The 17,554-nt window shown below is 48.9% G+C and overlaps 2 long non-coding RNA genes across 4 annotated transcripts; one reads left to right on the top strand and one right to left on the bottom strand.

The window, feature by feature from the left end:
• Positions 1-9,365: 9,365 nt before the first annotated feature.
• LOC148674460 (uncharacterized) lies at positions 9,366-12,032 on the bottom strand. Of its 2 annotated transcripts, XR_015935314.1 has the most exons (4): positions 11,515-12,032; positions 10,884-10,964; positions 10,362-10,463; positions 9,366-9,839 (listed from the first exon to the last, which is right to left on the bottom strand). It is a non-coding gene; the product is annotated as an uncharacterized LOC148674460 (long non-coding RNA). The 2 variants fall into 2 exon arrangements; XR_015935315.1 differs by lacking the exons at positions 10,884-10,964; positions 11,515-12,032 and adding an exon at positions 10,629-10,799.
• Positions 12,033-12,226: 194 nt separating this feature from the next.
• Positions 12,227-13,656, top strand: LOC148674459 (uncharacterized). Of its 2 annotated transcripts, XR_015935317.1 has the most exons (3): positions 12,256-12,387; positions 13,088-13,263; positions 13,370-13,656. It is a non-coding gene; the product is annotated as an uncharacterized LOC148674459 (long non-coding RNA). The 2 variants fall into 2 exon arrangements; XR_015935316.1 differs by having other exon boundaries at positions 12,227-12,387; positions 13,088-13,656.
• The last annotated feature ends 3,898 nt before the right edge of the window (positions 13,657-17,554 follow it).

Here is a 17,554-nt window from a genome sequence, read left to right as displayed (position 1 = left end):
GATATTGCTGGGACAATAAGGGCACAGCAGTAGCAGCTGCATCCGCGCTGTGATGCGTGATGTTGCGGGCAGCGTATCTGCAGCTGTGCAGGAGAGAGCAGAGGTTTGTATCCAGTGAAAAACCAGTCTTCATTTTTTATTGTACTCATTTCCACCTGTACTCGTTATTTCTAATTCCAAACTAAATCGAGCCGGTGTGTTTTCCTTTTGGATTGAAGATCTCCACTCTTCTGGGATACTGCCGTGTGCCAGGATCGTGACGAGCGAGGCCTGCCTGTATTTCTCCTCTTTCTTGCGCCCTGACCAACGCCGTGTGGTGGCGAGAGTCACCCAGCCTGCCGGCCTGTGTGCTGCGGACTGGTACCGGAGTTCCCTTGGCTCTGGCATGCCAGTGGAGAAGGGGGAACGGCTGGCAGGGGCTGCACGGGCATGCTGGGTGTCGGGTTCGATCAGACCATACCATCTCTCGGGCGCTCCCCAGTCCCCCAGACCCACACGGCTCACAGTGACGTGAGCACATCTCCTGAGCCAGAAGCCCGTATTGTGAGCCCAGGGGTTCCCCACACCTTCAGGGCCCCAGAGTAAGCTGCACTCTAACACACACTGAATAAGAACACAAGACAGACTCGGGTTCCTATAACAGAGGCCCTTCTGTTATAATAATAATAATCCTTACACTTATAAAGCGCTTTTCTGGACACTCCACTCAAAGCGCTATACAGGTAAATGGGACTCCCCTCCACCACCACCAGTGTGCAGCCCCACCTGGATGATGCGACGGCAGCCATAGTGCGCCAGAACGCTCACCACACACCAGCTATCAGTGGGGAGGAGAGCAGAGTAATGTAGCCAATTCATAGATGGGGATTATTAGGAGGCCATGATTGGTAGGGGCCATAGGGGAAATTTGGCCAGGACACTGGGGTTACACCCCTTCTCTTTTCGAGAAACGCCCTGGGATTTTTAATGACCACAGAGAGTCAGGACCTCGGTTTTACGTCTCATCCGAAGGACGGCCCTGTTTACAGTATAGTGTACCCGTCACTATACTAGGGCATTAGGACCCACATGAACCGCAGGGTGAGCGCCCCCTGCTGGCCCCACTAACACCACTTCCAGCAGCAACCTTAGTTTTTCCCAGGAGGTCTCCCATTTTTTCCTGGCCCAAGGCCCATGTTTCCTGGCCTTTTGCCTCCTTCTGCTCATCTGGCTGTTTGGTAGTTAGAGAATCTTGTCCAGTTGTTTCACGATGGAGATCAGGGAATCGGCTTCAACAACACGGCTAGGTAACTGTTCCACGCTCCCACCACCCTTTGTGTAAAGTGTGTTTAGTGCACTTGGATGTAGTTTCCACTTGTGATCTCTGGTTGGTTTCATTGTTGATTCTGAAGATGCCTACTGAGTTTCCCTGTTGAGGATTTTGGATTAGTGCATCAGTTGTATCAATCTTGTATCAATGTATCAAAAACAAATGTCCCATTGGGGAACTTTGTTTTACGGCACACTCTCAACATAACAGCACGATGACAGACAACATTCACCCACCAAGAAGTCAGTGCAGCAGTTTTACCGGAAGATAAGGGAGAAGATAGTTACGAGATATTGCAGTGGGGATGAAAGATTTCCTGTGTCTATCAGTATTACACCTGGGGACAAAGAGGCATCTCCCTGATGGGAGGAGTGTGCACTCGCAGTGGAGGGGGTGACAGACACAGGCCATAATACACTTTGCTTTCTTTGCCACCCTCTGCTTGTCCAGGATATTCAAGGTGATGTGATTTGCCCAATTAATATGCTGCTTCTTTTGACTAGTCTTTCCAACCTATTATCATCAATGGTACTGAATTTACCAACCCAGCCAGTGAGACAGTACGTTAAGACGCTTTCAATAAAGGTGTCATGTCCCCTTCGTAGTCTGCTTCGCTCCAGACTGAAAAGAATCAGTTCCTCAAGCCTGCGTGCGTACAGTAGGACACTCCCTTAAGCCCTGAGTGATGATCGGGAGGCTTGGAGGTCCCTGAGAAACAGCGGACATGCACACGCTACGTTTGCTAAACTGTAATTGCTGGTTTCTGATTCCCCTTCCTGGTGTACAGAGTACTCATTCATCCGGGTGTTAATTAGGAGGATCCAGTGAATTAAGTAATTGCAGGTCCAAGGGGCCAGTACACAAGCCAGAAACTATATATACATTACGATACAAGAGAGCATAATGCAGGACCAAGCAAGAGATTACAGAACGGTACAGGGCAGGTTGTACAGTGTGCGACAGGCGAGCCTCTCACTTAGCCTCTCTGAGTAACATGTACTGCTTCTGAACGCCTGCCCTGTGCTGAAGGAGCATGTGTCGAGGGAGCTGTGGCGCTCCAGTTGCGTGGCTGTAAAACCCTGCTTATTTGGCTTATATAACCCCCCTCTCCCAGCCCTGCCAGTGGAAGACGATGCCTCATCAATAAGTTATCTACCTCAGGAATGCTCCCCTAACACAGCTGCGCAGGGGCACATGTCTGCACACGCTTGTGGCTGGCGTGTCCTGAGCGTGTGCTGGGAGTCCGTGACCTCCTGTGAGGATCACTAGTTGTTGTTGTTGTTGTTGTAGTTGTTGTTTTTTTAACCCGTCTTCACTGTCCGAATACTGTCAGCTTTGCGGGCTGGTCCAGGTTTAACCTCCTGCCAGACTTGGGCTCTGAATACCTCAAACCTGTGACCGTCGTTTGAATGTACTTACTGACATAGAGTGAAATAATCTGAAAAACACACCCGCTCGCTTCCGGCCGTCAGTGCACTTTATGTAAGAGCCAGCAGCTAAGAAAACCTGGGGTGGATCCATTTATTGTCCAGCGGGAGTCTTGCTCCGGTCCCGGACGTTGTTCTCAGCTAGTCCCGCTGCTTAAGCAGAGCGAGGGACAGAACAGTTGTGTTTATTTCATCTTGCTTGTATCCATCATGACTCGCAAGGCCTGGGGGGGTGTGTGTGAACTGTGTACTGCCGCTGAAGACGGCTGACCTGCCTCGGTTTGAGGGCGTGCGCTCAGGGTGACACGAGGGGCGTCCGTGCTGGCGCCAGGGTCTGATGAAGCTCTATCCCCGAGTTAGCGGACCGCTGCAGCTTCAGTCCGTCACGGTCGACACTCCACCCCTAGGGGGCGCTCCATTACTCCTGCCAGTCGTTCCCTGTGATGGTGTACACGTGCCCCAGGTGTGCCTTGCTGTCTCCCCGTTTGCTCTCCGCGCCTCCAGGGCTCAGGGCTCGGCAGCAGCACGTGGATGTTGTCAAGCTCGCCTGACACCAGGTCGCCCCACGTCCGTGGCCTGAGGGCATAGGCCTCATCCCCGACATTTCCCGCTTCTGAGCCCGGGGGCTGGAGGACTTCGCCCCGAAATCCCAGGATCTCCACGTCCGTGTGTTCGTGTTTTCCCCTTCCAAGAGATTTCAACCTTATCTCGTCCCGGGATGGGTCTTACGGTCCGGCCCCTGTTTCGGACCTGCTCGGATCTGGAAGCTGCTGTTTGTTTCCCTGATCACTGCCTCTGTTGACTTTACTGCACCATGAAATCCCCGTGTGTCCTCCCCGTACTCCTCCTCCTCCTGTCTCCTTCAGCCTTTACCACTTCGCGCGGGGTCTCCTGCAACACCCAGCACGGACTGCAGCACCGGCCCGGGACGCAGCCAGCCTTCCTGCCGGTCGGGTCTTGAATCCTGCATTCAGCCGGGCCAGACAGCGGAGAGTCCGGCAGGCCTGCGGATCAGAGGGTGGATCGAGGTCCGTCGCACCGCGGCGTAGAGGTGGCGAGGACGTGTCTCTGCCCGAGTTGCTAGCTTTCACCAGCCTCTCGCTGTCCACCTCTCAGCGCCCTGGAGTCTCGAAGTGGGTTTGAAGCCCAGGGGTCTACAGGCGGCTCGACCTGTGTTTCATCCACCGGTCCCCCCGATCGCAAGCCCGTCTTCTGTAAGCTACAAGGTGGGAATCCTTCTCCGCCTTCCTGCATCAGCACAGCCTTCGCTGTGGCCAGGGAGGGGAGCGTAGCTGAGCTCTCTGCTTATCTTAATTGGAGCCTAATTATCATCTGATTCTTATGGGATCTGCTCATTTCCTTTTCCCCGGATCTGTCTCCTGGTCCTCCAATCGCCTCCTGGAGACGAGCACGGTCTGAGAGACAGGGCTGATGCAGGGCGGGGGAGTGAGAGAGGCCGACGGGGCAAAAGGAGAGAGCAGAAGGGAAAGAGGGTGAGAGAGAGAGGCAAGGAGAGTATTGGAATGAGACGGAGGAAGAGAGCATGTTAATCCCCGCTGGTGTGAAGCCACTATCTCATCTCCTGAAAGAGGGAGACAATTAAACCCGGCACAGGCTGCCAGTCCTCCAGAGACCACAGACGCTCGTGCAGGCAGGAGCTGGAGGGTCTAAAAATAACCACAGCATCCACACTGGCCAGGGAGAGCGATTCACACGGCCGGACGGACAGATTCATCCGCAGTACAGAGCGGAGTTTGACACATCAACAGACTCGCACGGCCTCAGGAAGACAGAAACTGAGAGTCCACGCAAGCGCAGGACCAGCCTGGGGTTACTGATGAGCTCGGTGTGCGGGTTCTGCAGATCTGACAAATGGTTTGTTAATCGAAAGTCTGAGGAGGAGCTGCTCGGCCTTCTTCAGGTTTAATGATAAGCGCTTTAAATTCTCCCTTTCGGCATTGCATCATGCTGGATCGGAGCAGCCGTGTCCTCGGGCTCGTCTTGCTCGGCGCGTGCCTGTGTGTGTGTCGCCGGCCACGGGCCTCTCTGTTGTACACAGGAAGGTCGTGACCTGCCGAAAACAATGCCGATGAGTACACCCCATCAATTATTAAGGGTGCTCACAGGGGCTCGCCAAGCCCCGCGGAACGGAGCAGCTCCGAGAGAGGAGAGTGGACTGACTGGGCTCAGGCACTCTGCCCTGCTCTCTGCCTGTCGCTTTCAATACCTCTACTTGTCCGTCTCCCTCCTCTCCCCCCCAGCTCTGTCTTTACCTTACACCTGGCTCCAGTGCAGTGCCGTCCAGAACAACTCCAGCCCAGTGCAGTGAAGCAGTGAGGACAGCCCCAGTGCAGTGCAGGGCAGTGCCGCAGTGAGAACAGCCCCAGTGCAGGGCAGTGCCGCAGTGAGAACAGCCCCAGTGCAGTGCTGGTCAGTGCGGCAGTGAGAACAGCCCCAGTGCAGTGCTGGTCAGTGCCGCAGTGAGGACAGCCCCAGTGCAGTGCAGGGCAGTGCCGCAGTGAGGACAGCCCCAGTGCAGTGCAGGGCAGTGCGGCAGTGAGAACAGCCCCAGTGCTGGTCAGTGCGGCAGTGAGAACAGCCCCAGTGCAGTGCTGGTCAGTGCGGCAGTGAGAACAGCCCCAGTGCAGTGCTGGTCAGTGCCGCAGTGAGAACAGCCCCAGTGCAGTGCTGGGCAGTGCGGCAGTGAGAACAGCCCCAGTGCTGGTCAGTGCGGCAGTGAGAACAGCCCCAGTGCAGTGCTGGTCAGTGCCGCAGTAAGAACAGCCCCAGTGCAGTGCAGGTCAGTGCCGCAGTGAGAACAGCCCTAGTGCAGTGCTGGTCAGTGCCGCAGTGAGAACAGCCCCAGTGCTGGTCAGTGCCGCAGTAAGAACAGCCCCAGTGCAGTGCTGGTCAGTGCCGCAGTGAGAACAGCCCCAGTGCAGTGCTGGTCAGTGCCGCAGTAAGAACAGCCCCGGTGCAGTGCTGGTCAGTGCCGCAGTGAGAACAGCCCCAGTGCAGTGCTGGTCAGTGCCGCAGTGAGAACAGCCCCAGTGCAGGGCAGTGCCGCAGTGAGAACAGCCCTAGTGCAGTGCTGGTCAGTGCCGCAGTGAGAACAGCCCCAGTACAGTGCTGGTCAGTGCCGCAGTGAGAACAGCCCCAGTGCTGGGCAGTGCCGCAGTGAGAACAGCCCCAGTGCAGTGCTGGGCAGTGCCGCAGTGAGAACAGCCCCAGTGCAGTGCTGGGCAGTGCCGCAGTGAGAACAGCCCCAGTGCAGTGCTGGTCAGTGCCGCAGTGAGAACAGCCCCAGTGCAGGGCAGGGCAGTGCCGCAGTGAGAACAGCCCCAGTGCAGGGCAGGGCAGTGCCGCAGTGAGAACAGCCCCAGTGCAGTGCTGGTCAGTGCCGCAGTGAGAACAGCCCCAGTGCAGGGCAGGGCAGTGCCGCAGTGAGAACAGCCCCAGTGCAGGGCAGGGCAGTGCCGCAGTGAGAACAGCCCCAGTGCAGTGCTGGTCAGTGCCGCAGTGAGAACAGCCCCAGTGCAGGGCAGTGCCGCAGTGAGAACAGCCCCAGTGCAGTGCAGGGCAGTGCCGCAGTGAGAACAGCCCCAGTGCAGGGCAGTGCCGCAGTGAGAACAGCCCTAGTGCAGTGCTGGTCAGTGCCTCAGTGAGAACAGCCCCAGTGCAGTGCTGGTCAGTGCGGCAGTGAGAACAGCCCCAGTGCAGGGCAGTAAGGGTGGCCCCAGTGCAGTGCTGTACAATGCGGCCATGAGAACGGCTCCAGTGCAGTGCTGCAGTGAGAACGGCTCCAGTGCAGTGCCATCCCCCACCGAGCGGTCCTGAGCCTCAGGGTCCAAAAGCCCCTGCCGCCGCATCCCGCATAAACTTTCACCTTCGCTAAACCAAAATACCGTTTTAAAGCTCCAAAGTTGTTATAAATTATTATGGGGTGACCCAGTGGGTATTTTATTGTTTTGTTCACAAACGGATACAGACTGGTGAAATCAGTAATGATTTTTTTCACCGGGCTGCTCTGTGTAATGCACACAAATGGCATTTGTTCTCCCCCCAAAAAGCGAATTGCGCGGCTGCAGTGGCTCTGGTAACTGTGCAAAAGCGAGAAATTTCCTCAAGTCTCCATTTTCAGCAAGCGTGTCTCTGAACTCGTGCTCCCACAAAACACGCACATTAAAACCTCCCATTTTGAGAAAATGAATTTTCACCATCGTCTTTCTGTCCAACCAACCAAAAGTTATGGAAGCCCGTTTCCGCCAGGGAGTAAAAAAATATCTCAGAATTGCGACTTAGTAACTCAGAATTGCGACTTCATATCTCACATTTGCGACTTCGAAATAGCCCATATTTCATTGTCTGTCCTTTTGGTATTGTAACGGATTCGGGTTCTAGGGGTTGTGCCCTCGCCGCTCCCGCCCTAGTTCGTGCCTCACTGCATTGCTCGAACCCAGGTCTTGCCAGTTGAGCTAAAGAAGACCTTCTTTTTTAAGTAAAAAATGACATACAATGGAAATATGTAAAAAGCATAAGTTTCAGCTTTTATAATTGTGAATTCCCCTGGATGTGAATCGTCTATTTCTGTATCGTATTTCATATTCTGTCTCCGTTTTTGTATTTCTGGTGTTAAAATAAAAAGTAATAAAAACTTTTTTTAAAAGCCCACCGTGCACTATTCTGTCTGGTCATGTTCATGACCTCGTACCGAAACACATCCTTCTCTTAGAATTGCTGCATCCAGTCGGCAGTAGCGTTTCAGCTCAGTCTGTAAGTTAAACACAGTTCCCTTGCATTCTTCATACCAAACCAAAAACTCAGCTTTCTCGCTCGGCAGCATGTACTTAACGCCGTAAAGTTCTGGCGGTGGCGACGGGCCTACATATTTTTGGTTTTCTGAAGTGTTCATCAAGTGTGGAAAATGCCCTTTACCCCCATGGTTGATGGCAGTTTGCTTAATTTAATAGGGAGAAAGTTTAGAGAATCGATAAATCTGATGTTCAGAGCTTTTACGGTCATACACATTATTTTACCACCCTAATTAATTAGTTCAACATCCATCTTTTCATCTAGCAACTGTCTGATTACTAGGTAATTGTCATATCCCTTGCCATTGTGTGATATGAAAGTATAGTTTTTGAAACGCCCATCGATAAATTTACACACAAAATCCTTTTAGACAAGTTTCACTATAAGCTTCCCAGCTTCGTTTATTGTTAATATGAAGGGCGTGGACGAAATTTGGAATGTGTGTCCCAGTTTCTTGCATGCATTCAAAGTCGAAAAAAATGTACTTGCTTGAAATTTTGGGTTTGTGCAAAGGCTGTATGTAGCACAAGTGTGTGTCAGGGGTGTCGATCACGTTGTTAAAACGCGAGCACAGTTTTCTTTACATTTGTGACTTGCGAGGTTATAAACCCCACATTTCTCACAAAAGGACCGGCTCTCACACTTACTAACACCCGACACCACATTCTGAAGTGTCTCGTCAAACACTGAGAGCTACGGCAAAAGACCTTACAGGCCGGGCAATTCTGAATTTCGGCATCAATTTCACAACACTGGGGATCTAAACAAGTTTTACAAGATTTAACACAGGCGTGAGGTCTTGTGGCTATACGGCAGTTACTGCAAAAATACGCCGCCCCCATAAAAGCTTTAATATTTAAAACCCGGTAGAAATGATCTTCATGCAGTAGAACAAAAAGTATTTTAGAATCTGGCGGTGTGGGACCCGTTGTAAAATATTTCCAATCACCCTGATCGTGGTACAAAATTGTAATGACTACTTTTAAATGTTTTTCAAAAGCTGTAATGTCTGACAAACTAATTTTCCGATTCTCTGGAAAACCCAACTCTCTGTGCATTCGTTTAGCGCCCTGTAACATTTCCTCATCGGTACAACCTTCACTTAACAAACCGTACACACTACCGGTGAAACACAGATTACCCCCCGTGTAATGTAAGTCTATAAGGTGCGTTTTTTTCCCGCTCAATTACCCTGCTGTACAGAACGGATTTAAATCTTCTGCGGGCACCCCCCTGCATGCTCCTAACTATCGTCACCACTAATCGGAGGCTGTCATCGGTGAGAACTTCTGTGTGGCTCTGTAAGAGGTCTGAGATGTGGTTAAAAAAATTGGCAGCATTTAATTCTCCAGGGCTTCTCTGCGTGAGAACAAGGGTTTGTTAAAACCACCCGAAGACAAACGCAACTGTACAAAATCATTCGCCCCTATGTTTGGAGAAAGTTCATCCAATATTCTGTGGACTGCACCATGCACAGCGTCTATAGCCTGTACGTACGACGCTGTTCTGTCAAGATTAACAAAACGAAATTCTTCATAGTGCTCTGTTGCTCTAAAATTATTATAAGACCTGTTATAACTACGTATACGCTCCAGGAAAACTAAGGGGTCTCTATTCGCACCGACACCGCCACCAACCTGATTCACATCGTTCATAACAACCGGTTCTCGGTTTTCAAAGTTACTGCCATCCGGTTCTGCTACAGCACCCCCGGGCATTCAGTTTTTTTCTACCACTGCATTTTCATTGCGTGGTTCGGCTTGCCCTTGGGAAATCTGATGCCTCTCACTTAATCTATTACGTCTCAACAAACATGCTTTTGCCAGTTTAATTCTTTTATTAACATACAAACGCTTGATGTTAGTAAGAGGTCGGTCTTTTACTCCAGTTTTTAGACCGCATGCTTAGAGTCATGTATCACTGGGGATCTTCCAATGAACCATGAAATAGCATTATCAGGTTTTGAAATCCTGAGTTTAGAGCAGCATCCTCTGTAGAAATTATGTCTAAGAGGTTAGCTGCGAAAGCCTGGATCGGTTTTGGAAACAAATAATGTACACTTTCTAAAGCCGCTCTTAGATGCTCTAAATCTCGCTTTTTATCCACCTCATTAGTGCTCACTGTTGATAGTAACCGTGGAATATACTGCACTGAATCTAGCGCATCACCAAACGCCAAGTCTCTAATTGCGTTATTATTTCTCTCCAAAGGCTTGACACGTTTGGATTTGGTCAGCACCTTAGGTCCTGGCGTTTCTTCCACATTTTTCCCCCCGCTCGTCGATACAGCTTCTGTGTGAATAAAAATAAAATACTTTTTAATACCCCGCAAATGCTCCATATTTCAAAATCAGAAAACTACGCAAACTGGGGTAAAAATAAAAATAAAAGACTTTTTAAGACCCCAACCAATGCAATCTAAACGGTCAAAATCAGAAAACTGCGTTAACTAGGATAAAAACGCCACACTTGTGGCGCTTCCTTACACAAAGGGTTGTGGGAGAATGGAACAAGCTACCGGCCATGATGAAGTTGTTACCCTGGTTTCCTTTAAGACACTACTGGAGCTACTAACAGCCGGTTAGATTAACTGCATGTAGACACAAGACGCAGACCAGTCGTTTTTAACTTTAAATATGAAGTCTTAAAGGCTTAGCAGTTTAAAAATAAGACTTTTTAATACCCCAAATCAGAAAACTATGTGAACTAGGATCTTTCAACGAATTAACATTCTAACAAAAGAAGTAACTGTTGCAAGAACTGTTGCAAGAAGTGGTTCATACCACATCTTGACCGCGCTTCAATTATATTAACCTTTGGTTGTTGATTTGTGACGTTTTGAGTTCGCTGTTTCACTCGACGTCTCTGAGATCGCTGGCCGTCGAAATGGTACTTTATTTTTTGCCGGTTCGGGTTCTGCGCGGAGGGGGAAAATACCATTAGAGAAAGACCTCAACACCCCAAATTACCAAAAACAGAAAACTGTCGGAATTTTTATTAATTAGTTATAGACGCCTTTAAATATGTATGTTAAAATAATGTTTTATAATACGGCACAGACAAATCTTAACTAATACCAGCCTTTTCTCACAGACGATCTGGTAATATGCTCCGCGCCCCCTGCTTTAACGGGGGCATCTGCCTGAGTCTCCACAAGATTTTGAGGGGGTATCAAAAAGCACAAACGGGAATTTATTTTAAACGTGTGCCGACTCGTCCCCTCACCAGCGTCTGCGAATAGACACAACCGTGTGACGATGTGGAGAAAGTGACCGGGTACCTTTAAGACTCACATGGCCGTAAAGCGTTATTCAAAACATTGTCGTAATTACTCACCGGTGTTGGTGTGTATCGCTGTAGCTGGTCGTTTGACCGCTATCGAACCGACGGTCTGTGTCGTCGTTGTTTTCGGTGCATCTAATGGAAAAGAATGGATGTCGGCAGTCACTGCCACGTTACTAAACACCTCCCTTGTAATTCCATTATAATAATTCAATATTGTATAACATACAAATATTATACAACGTTTTGCATCTATAGGTAACAACGCGGCTACACGAGACAAGCACAGTAACGTTGTAATTTTATCGCACAATAAGCCAAATATACTGCAGATTTCAATGAAGGATAAGATCAGAAATGAAGAAATCCGTAGACGATGTAGGGTGGTGGATGTGGTTGAGAAGATGCGAGAGGCGAGGTTACGGTGGTATGGACATATGAGGAGGGACGTTGAGGAAGTAACAAAGAGGGTAATGGAATTTGAGGTGGAAGGTAACAGGGGAAGAGGCAGGCCTAGAAAGAGATGGACAGATTGTGTGAGAAAAGATATGGAGGTATGTGAAGTGAGTGAGGCAGATGTGCTCGACAGAGACAAGTGGAGAAGAGCAACCAAAGCAGCTGACCCCAGGACAGTCTGGGACTAAGGCTGTGAAGAAGAAGAAGAATCCAAATGTACTGTACATACGTGGGAAATATCGCTTTAAGAAAATGTGTATTTTCTTTACAGCGGCGTGTTCACAAACCTTCCTTGACGTTTTGAGGGTTTTATTTTTCCTCAATGCAGAGTTAAGAACATTTACGTTTTGCGTAAAACACATGTAGGGATTATAAATTAGAAAATTTAACATTAATATAAACCTAAAATGTATATACAAAACAGCATTTAAAACAAAAGAAAAACTAAAGCTCCTATACCCGTCCGTTTATTGTCACTGTTAATTGTACCCGCTTAAAATTTAAAACTTTTATGAACTTTCGCTATGAGATCAATTTTAGCGCCCCTCCCCGCTGACCATCCACACCCCCCCTGACTCCGGGTGTCTAAATGACCGCCTGTGTTTGTCTGATAAAAGCATACATTGTCTCTACATCCCATGGCCTTTAACGGTCGGTCCATTTCGTGACCACAGCCCCCCCCCCCTCACGACTCCCAGAGATGACCGCCTCTGTGTCGTGAAAGCTGTCGAGAATGTGTCATTAAAAATAAGCTAAATGTGTTTTATTAAATTATTTTTAAAACTTTAAGACCAGTCCGTTAAAATATAAAGAACAACACCACATCATTTGTGGCAAACTTTAGAAAAGCCGTCGAAAATGTGTCATTAAAAATAAGCTAAATGTGTCTTATTAAATTATTTTTAAAACTTTATGACCTGTCCGTTAAAATATTGTAACGCATACGGCCACCAGTGAGTGTGCAAGAGCCGGCTTACCGGAGCGGTGACGTCACCGCCCTTCCCTGTAATAACAGAGGCTGCAGCCGCTACAAATGGTAAATCTTAAACCGCTGCTAACGCGGAGGAAACGAAGAACCCTAACTCAAAAGAGGCGTTAAATGGTAAATATTTTAGGTTAAAAGCATGCCTATTTATTTTGTTAAGCCTTCCTTTTCTTTTTTCCTTTAATAGAATAACGAAGAGGTCGACGCATCAATCCTCAGACTACCATCGAGCGTGAATGTTTCGTGTCTGTGCTTGTGTGTTCGTCAAAATGTTCATAATGATGATGCTCAAGCAGGTCTAGCTAACGATGTCCCTAATGCGCGCGATGTTATGGCCCAGATTGTAAAGGCGGTAGTGTGTTGCATCTTCAACCACTGTTCAAAGGGGGCTCTGGTTGATGAACGCCCGGCCTGTTTGACTGACCACCCCGGTCAACGGGGTCACACATGTCTGGCTGTCGGCTACACAGATGGGTTTGAAGATGTGACGTTTGCCGCGTTAGAAATTTATAAGTCTCTCAGTCTAGCCCAAATTGTATCGGCTGTTCTGTACATCGCCAGGGGGCTGGGTGCATACACCATTACAAATGATACCGAGCGGGGTATAATACACCTGCTGAGAAACATAATTTTCGACCACACGCCACACGAGCATGTCCGCTCCTTGACCAGGTAGATGAAAAAATAGTAGACGTGACTTTTCCTGCGTTGCAAAAGAAACATTGTACATATTTTTACAGACGCGAAAAAATATCTGTGTAAAAACACGGCTGTGAAATACACGCCATGTGAATAGCGCTTTCACTCTGTTTTACAGACCCGGGTGTGCCGTCGTCCGAAGAATACGTCGGAATTCTTACAAAGAGTGCTTTACACTCTTCTTTCTGCAAAGCTTGATGTGAAAATCAATGAGTCGAATGCTAAGGTCCTTAAATTTGTTCAAGAGATAGATGTGTATGTCAAGAACATGAGTGAAATTACAGCCCTCCTGTTGTTTTCAGATCAGAAACGGAGGCCTGGTGGCTTCTGCTGTGTGTTTTCCAAAATACAACGTGTTTTGCATAGAACCTGTGGTTACGTCATCCCTCTGGTTACTCAGGCACATTTTGTTTGCTCCGTTAGACCAGGTCGCCCGGTGCGGTTCTTATGGTTTTAGACATGGGGAGCGGAAGGGCGTTATGAACGCTTTTTCAGATGCAGCAAAGTTTCTGAGCAATGTTGGGGTGATCGTTACCTGTACCGAACTATTTTTTCCGCACCAACATTTCATTGGTGATTGCAAACAGGAGTCTGTCACGTGTGTGAAAAATTCAAAAGTGTGTGTTGTGATGTTTCCGTGTTTGAAAACCTACTAATGAAATAAAGTGGTTTACATTTCACATGCTATTGGTCCTGCGAGTGTGTGTGGCTGCTTACATGCCCCTGATGTTTTTGTGAGACACGCTGTCAGGGTCCACCACTCGATTTTTCGATTTTTAAGAACTTTTATTTCCTTTTCACAATAAAATACAGGGCATCACAAATGCTTTACATTAATATACATACTTAAAACAGTATATATGATCACATCTTATTACATTTTGACACGGTACCAGTTACATAGCAACAATTTCTTTTTTCTGAAGCAAATCACATTCTTTACTTAAACATGATAGTGTTTTTCACAGTTTCTTGAGATATTGACCTATGCCCTCTATTTACTCTGACACCCGGCCGCGGCAGGTGCTGCTCACACCCCGGGATCTCGCGGCCCTCACCAGACACCCCACGCCGCCGTAACTCCCCGATTCCCTAGGGTTATAATAGAGCGCGCTCAACCCCGCGGCAGACATGATCGCCTTCCAACCCTCATACACGCTTTCATACACTTATTTATAAATCGAGAGATGCGGTGGCAGGGGCTTTTGGACCCTGAGGCTCAGGACCGCTCGGTGGGGGATGGCGGGACATCCGACCCTTAACGACACACCTTCGGCTCGGGAGGGGGCGGGACATCCAACCATAACAACGCACCATTGGATGACAAAGGGGCAGGTCATCCGCCCCACCGTGGACACCCATTGGCTGAAACAGGGGTGTGGCACCTGTCAAAAAAGTTTGACGAAAGGTGTCCCTTTATACTATTCCTGTGCAGTGCGGCAGTGAGAATGGCCCTAGTGCAGTGCAGTGCTGTGCAATGCAGCAGTGAGGGCGGCTCCTGTGCAGTGCAGTGCAACAGTGGGAACATCTCTAGTGCAGTGTAACGCAGTACAGCAGTGACAACAGCTTCAGTGTAGTGCAGCAGTGTAAACAGGTGCTCGCAGGTGTTTAAGACTGTGAACCCTGTTCATGCCAATAGGGATGGGCATAGCCCAAAAGGAGTGTCAATGGCTGTGACTCTCCCTAGCCCTCTTTCTCCATCTCCAGATCATCCCCTTATCTTCTGACTCACACTCACTCGTTCCATCCCACCTTCTCAGTCTTCTCAGCCCCCTTCATCTCTCCATTCCTCCTGTCACTCTTCCTCGCTGGCTTTCTCTTTTCTTCTTCTTTCTCTTCCTTTCAGTCTCTGTCATGGATGTCCTGCTCTCTGGTGTTTTTCAGCATGGTGTCTTTGGCTTTGTGCTGTGTGTGCTGTTACTGTATTGCTGTTCAGCATTTGCCTGGGGAATTGACACCACAGCTGGTCAGGCACTCCATCCCCCGATCCTTCTAAAAATAGGCTGTGGTGATTCTTTATTGCTTTGGACTTCACTGATCTTTCTTCTTCGATCACACCTGATTTCTGTCGGTCTCTTCTTCTCTTCCCTCTCTTTCTTTTTCTCTCTTTCCCTTCATCCTTCCCTCTGTCCATCTCTCTGCCTCTCTCTAAGCATCCCTTACTCTGATGCCTAGCAACCGTTTCCCCAGCAACAAAACCTCGTGCCTCTCTCCCTCCCTGTGTGCTTGGGATTGGCCGGTGGCCGTCTCCTTCTGCCTCCTTTCCCCAGCACAGAGTTTCTCAGGAAGCTCTGGAGGCACAGGTGTACAGGTGGCCAAGGGTTAGAACATCCTGCCTTCCTGACTACCCAAGGAGTGCAACCTGGCACAGCCAAAACCATGGCAGTCCTCATTCTGCCAATAACACTCAGGGATTACGTTAAAAAAAACATCTTAGTGCACAACTAAATATAGAACTGGCTGAAAAGAGCTTTGTAACCAATGCAATAAACAGATAAGCAAATTAACTGCTACTAATAATAACACAATTTTAACTGTGATCGCTTCTCAAGAACAGCATTACTGTATATATAATTCTATAAAGCTGAATAACTTGACGGATAATAATTATTCCATTTATAAACGTTTGTTAAGAATCACTTATTAGCTAATTAGCTAATTAATTAATGCTATATGCAATAGATGGAGAAGTTACATAGACACATTTGGACAGTCTCCAAAGTCTCCAAGTTGATGGCGTTGGCTGGCCCTGTTAGATTAACCTCAAGGAGCATGGTTTTCGGAGAGCAGGCGATCAGATAGCAATTGACTGTTCAACCAATCAGGATGCTACAGGAGATGGGACCGTTTCACAAATTCTCAATCCCACCTTTCTGAAATCCCTTTGGACAGAGGGCTATTAAATATCCATACCTCTAATTCACTGATGGTCTTAACTATCTTTACCCCCCCCTCATCCTGGAAGCTTGTTCAATTGAACGCACAGATAGCTCGCAAACCAGAGGCCCAATAAGTTTGCTTATTTATTTGCTTAGTAGCTAATGGATCCCATAAGCTCCTGCAGGTGTTTCTTCAGGGATCTCTGGAGCTGGGCTCAGTCAGTCTGTAAGACTCAGCTGACTGCTTTACCCAAGGCAACGTCGAAGAGTGGCAAAGCTGAGGTACAGGCCCGTTCTCTGCGTGTGTGCAATTACGCTATTATGACAGTAATGAACCGATTGCCGCAGAGCTACAGAGCTCACATCGTGGAGGGGTGCAGTGCACAGAACGGGGTGCCCACGATGAGATTGTATCACTTGCACTGATCTACTGCACTTGCACTGATGCACTGATCTACTGCACTTTCACTGATGCACTTGTCTACTGCACTTGCACTGATGCTGCATGGAGAACAGGGATACAAGATAAAACACAAGCCACCACACTGGCACCAGCGCTGTAGGAATGCAAAGAAGGGACACCGAGGAGTAGAAGGCAGGTGTGGTAATATCTTCGTAGCCCCTGGTCGTCTAGCCGTTCAGAGTACGCTGAGGAACTATTGCTGCACGGCCATCGTGTGTTACAATGTATCCAGAAGTACTGATTGTGTAAAACAATGGCACTGGTAATGGCCCTAGTGCAGTATCGTTATTAAAGCATATTTAATATTTAATTAATATGACAGAAACGTTTAGGGTCATAGTTAGGAAATCTACTCAGGTTTACTGATTTTAGGACAAGGCAGTGGTGTGGTGGTTAGTGCTGGTGTGTCACAGGTCCTGGCTTCAGTCCTGGCCTCTGGCGACCGTCTGAATGGAGTTTGCATGTTCTTCTTGCGTTTGTGTTCATGGCCGTTTCCTCCCTCCTCCCAAAGACATGCTGATCTAAACTGCTTCGTCCCCCCACTGGAGTCAGACACTTTCTAATAATCCCTCGATGATTTGGCTATCATTCGTCTTCCAGAAGACTTGAAGCAGCATGTTCCATTGCGAGAACCCAGCGGGCTTGCATGCAGATGTCTCCGTTTTCTTTTGATCTGAACTCTGTCATGTTGGAACCCTGCTTTGCCCTGCCGGTCCGGTGGGATCTGAGCGCTGCGGGTACAGAGCGCCACAGTCTGAACAGAGCGCTACTCTTCCACCTTTGGCAATTGCGTTGGAATGATAAGGTGAAGAGCAAAGAATACTGGTTGGACTTGATAGAGATTTTACAGCACATACCCCCTTCATCCACCCCTGCGGCGCTGCGCCCCCCTGCAGTCGTTCTGCACCAGCAGCCCCACTGCACCGCAGATCAGGGGCAGGAGGAAGGAATCGCTTCCTCGGCTGTGTTATGGGGGAGATTTAGGGAGGCCAGATGTCCAAAGTGGATTCCAGCCAGGGCACTGGGATTAACGCCCCCCGCTCTCGTGATCTCAGCCCTGGGGTCTTTACTGACCAAGCAGCTTAATGTCTCGCAGGCAGGACAGCGCCCCCTGCAGCACGGTGTCCCGGCTCACCATAACTCAAACAGGGGAGCTGGAAGGGAGGGGCGCCACCACGTGGTCACACAAGACCCCCTAACAGCAGCAGCACCAGCTCGGTGTTCCCTGTCCCAGCTGGGACCA

This window comes from Lepisosteus platostomus, chromosome 3 (genome assembly GCF_059453375.1).
Source record: "Lepisosteus platostomus isolate fLepPlt1 chromosome 3, fLepPlt1.hap1, whole genome shotgun sequence".
NCBI classification, from domain to species: domain Eukaryota; kingdom Metazoa; phylum Chordata; class Actinopteri; order Semionotiformes; family Lepisosteidae; genus Lepisosteus; species Lepisosteus platostomus.
The sequence above is the reverse complement of the archived record's forward strand: the minus strand, read 5'-3'. Positions and strand labels throughout refer to the sequence as shown.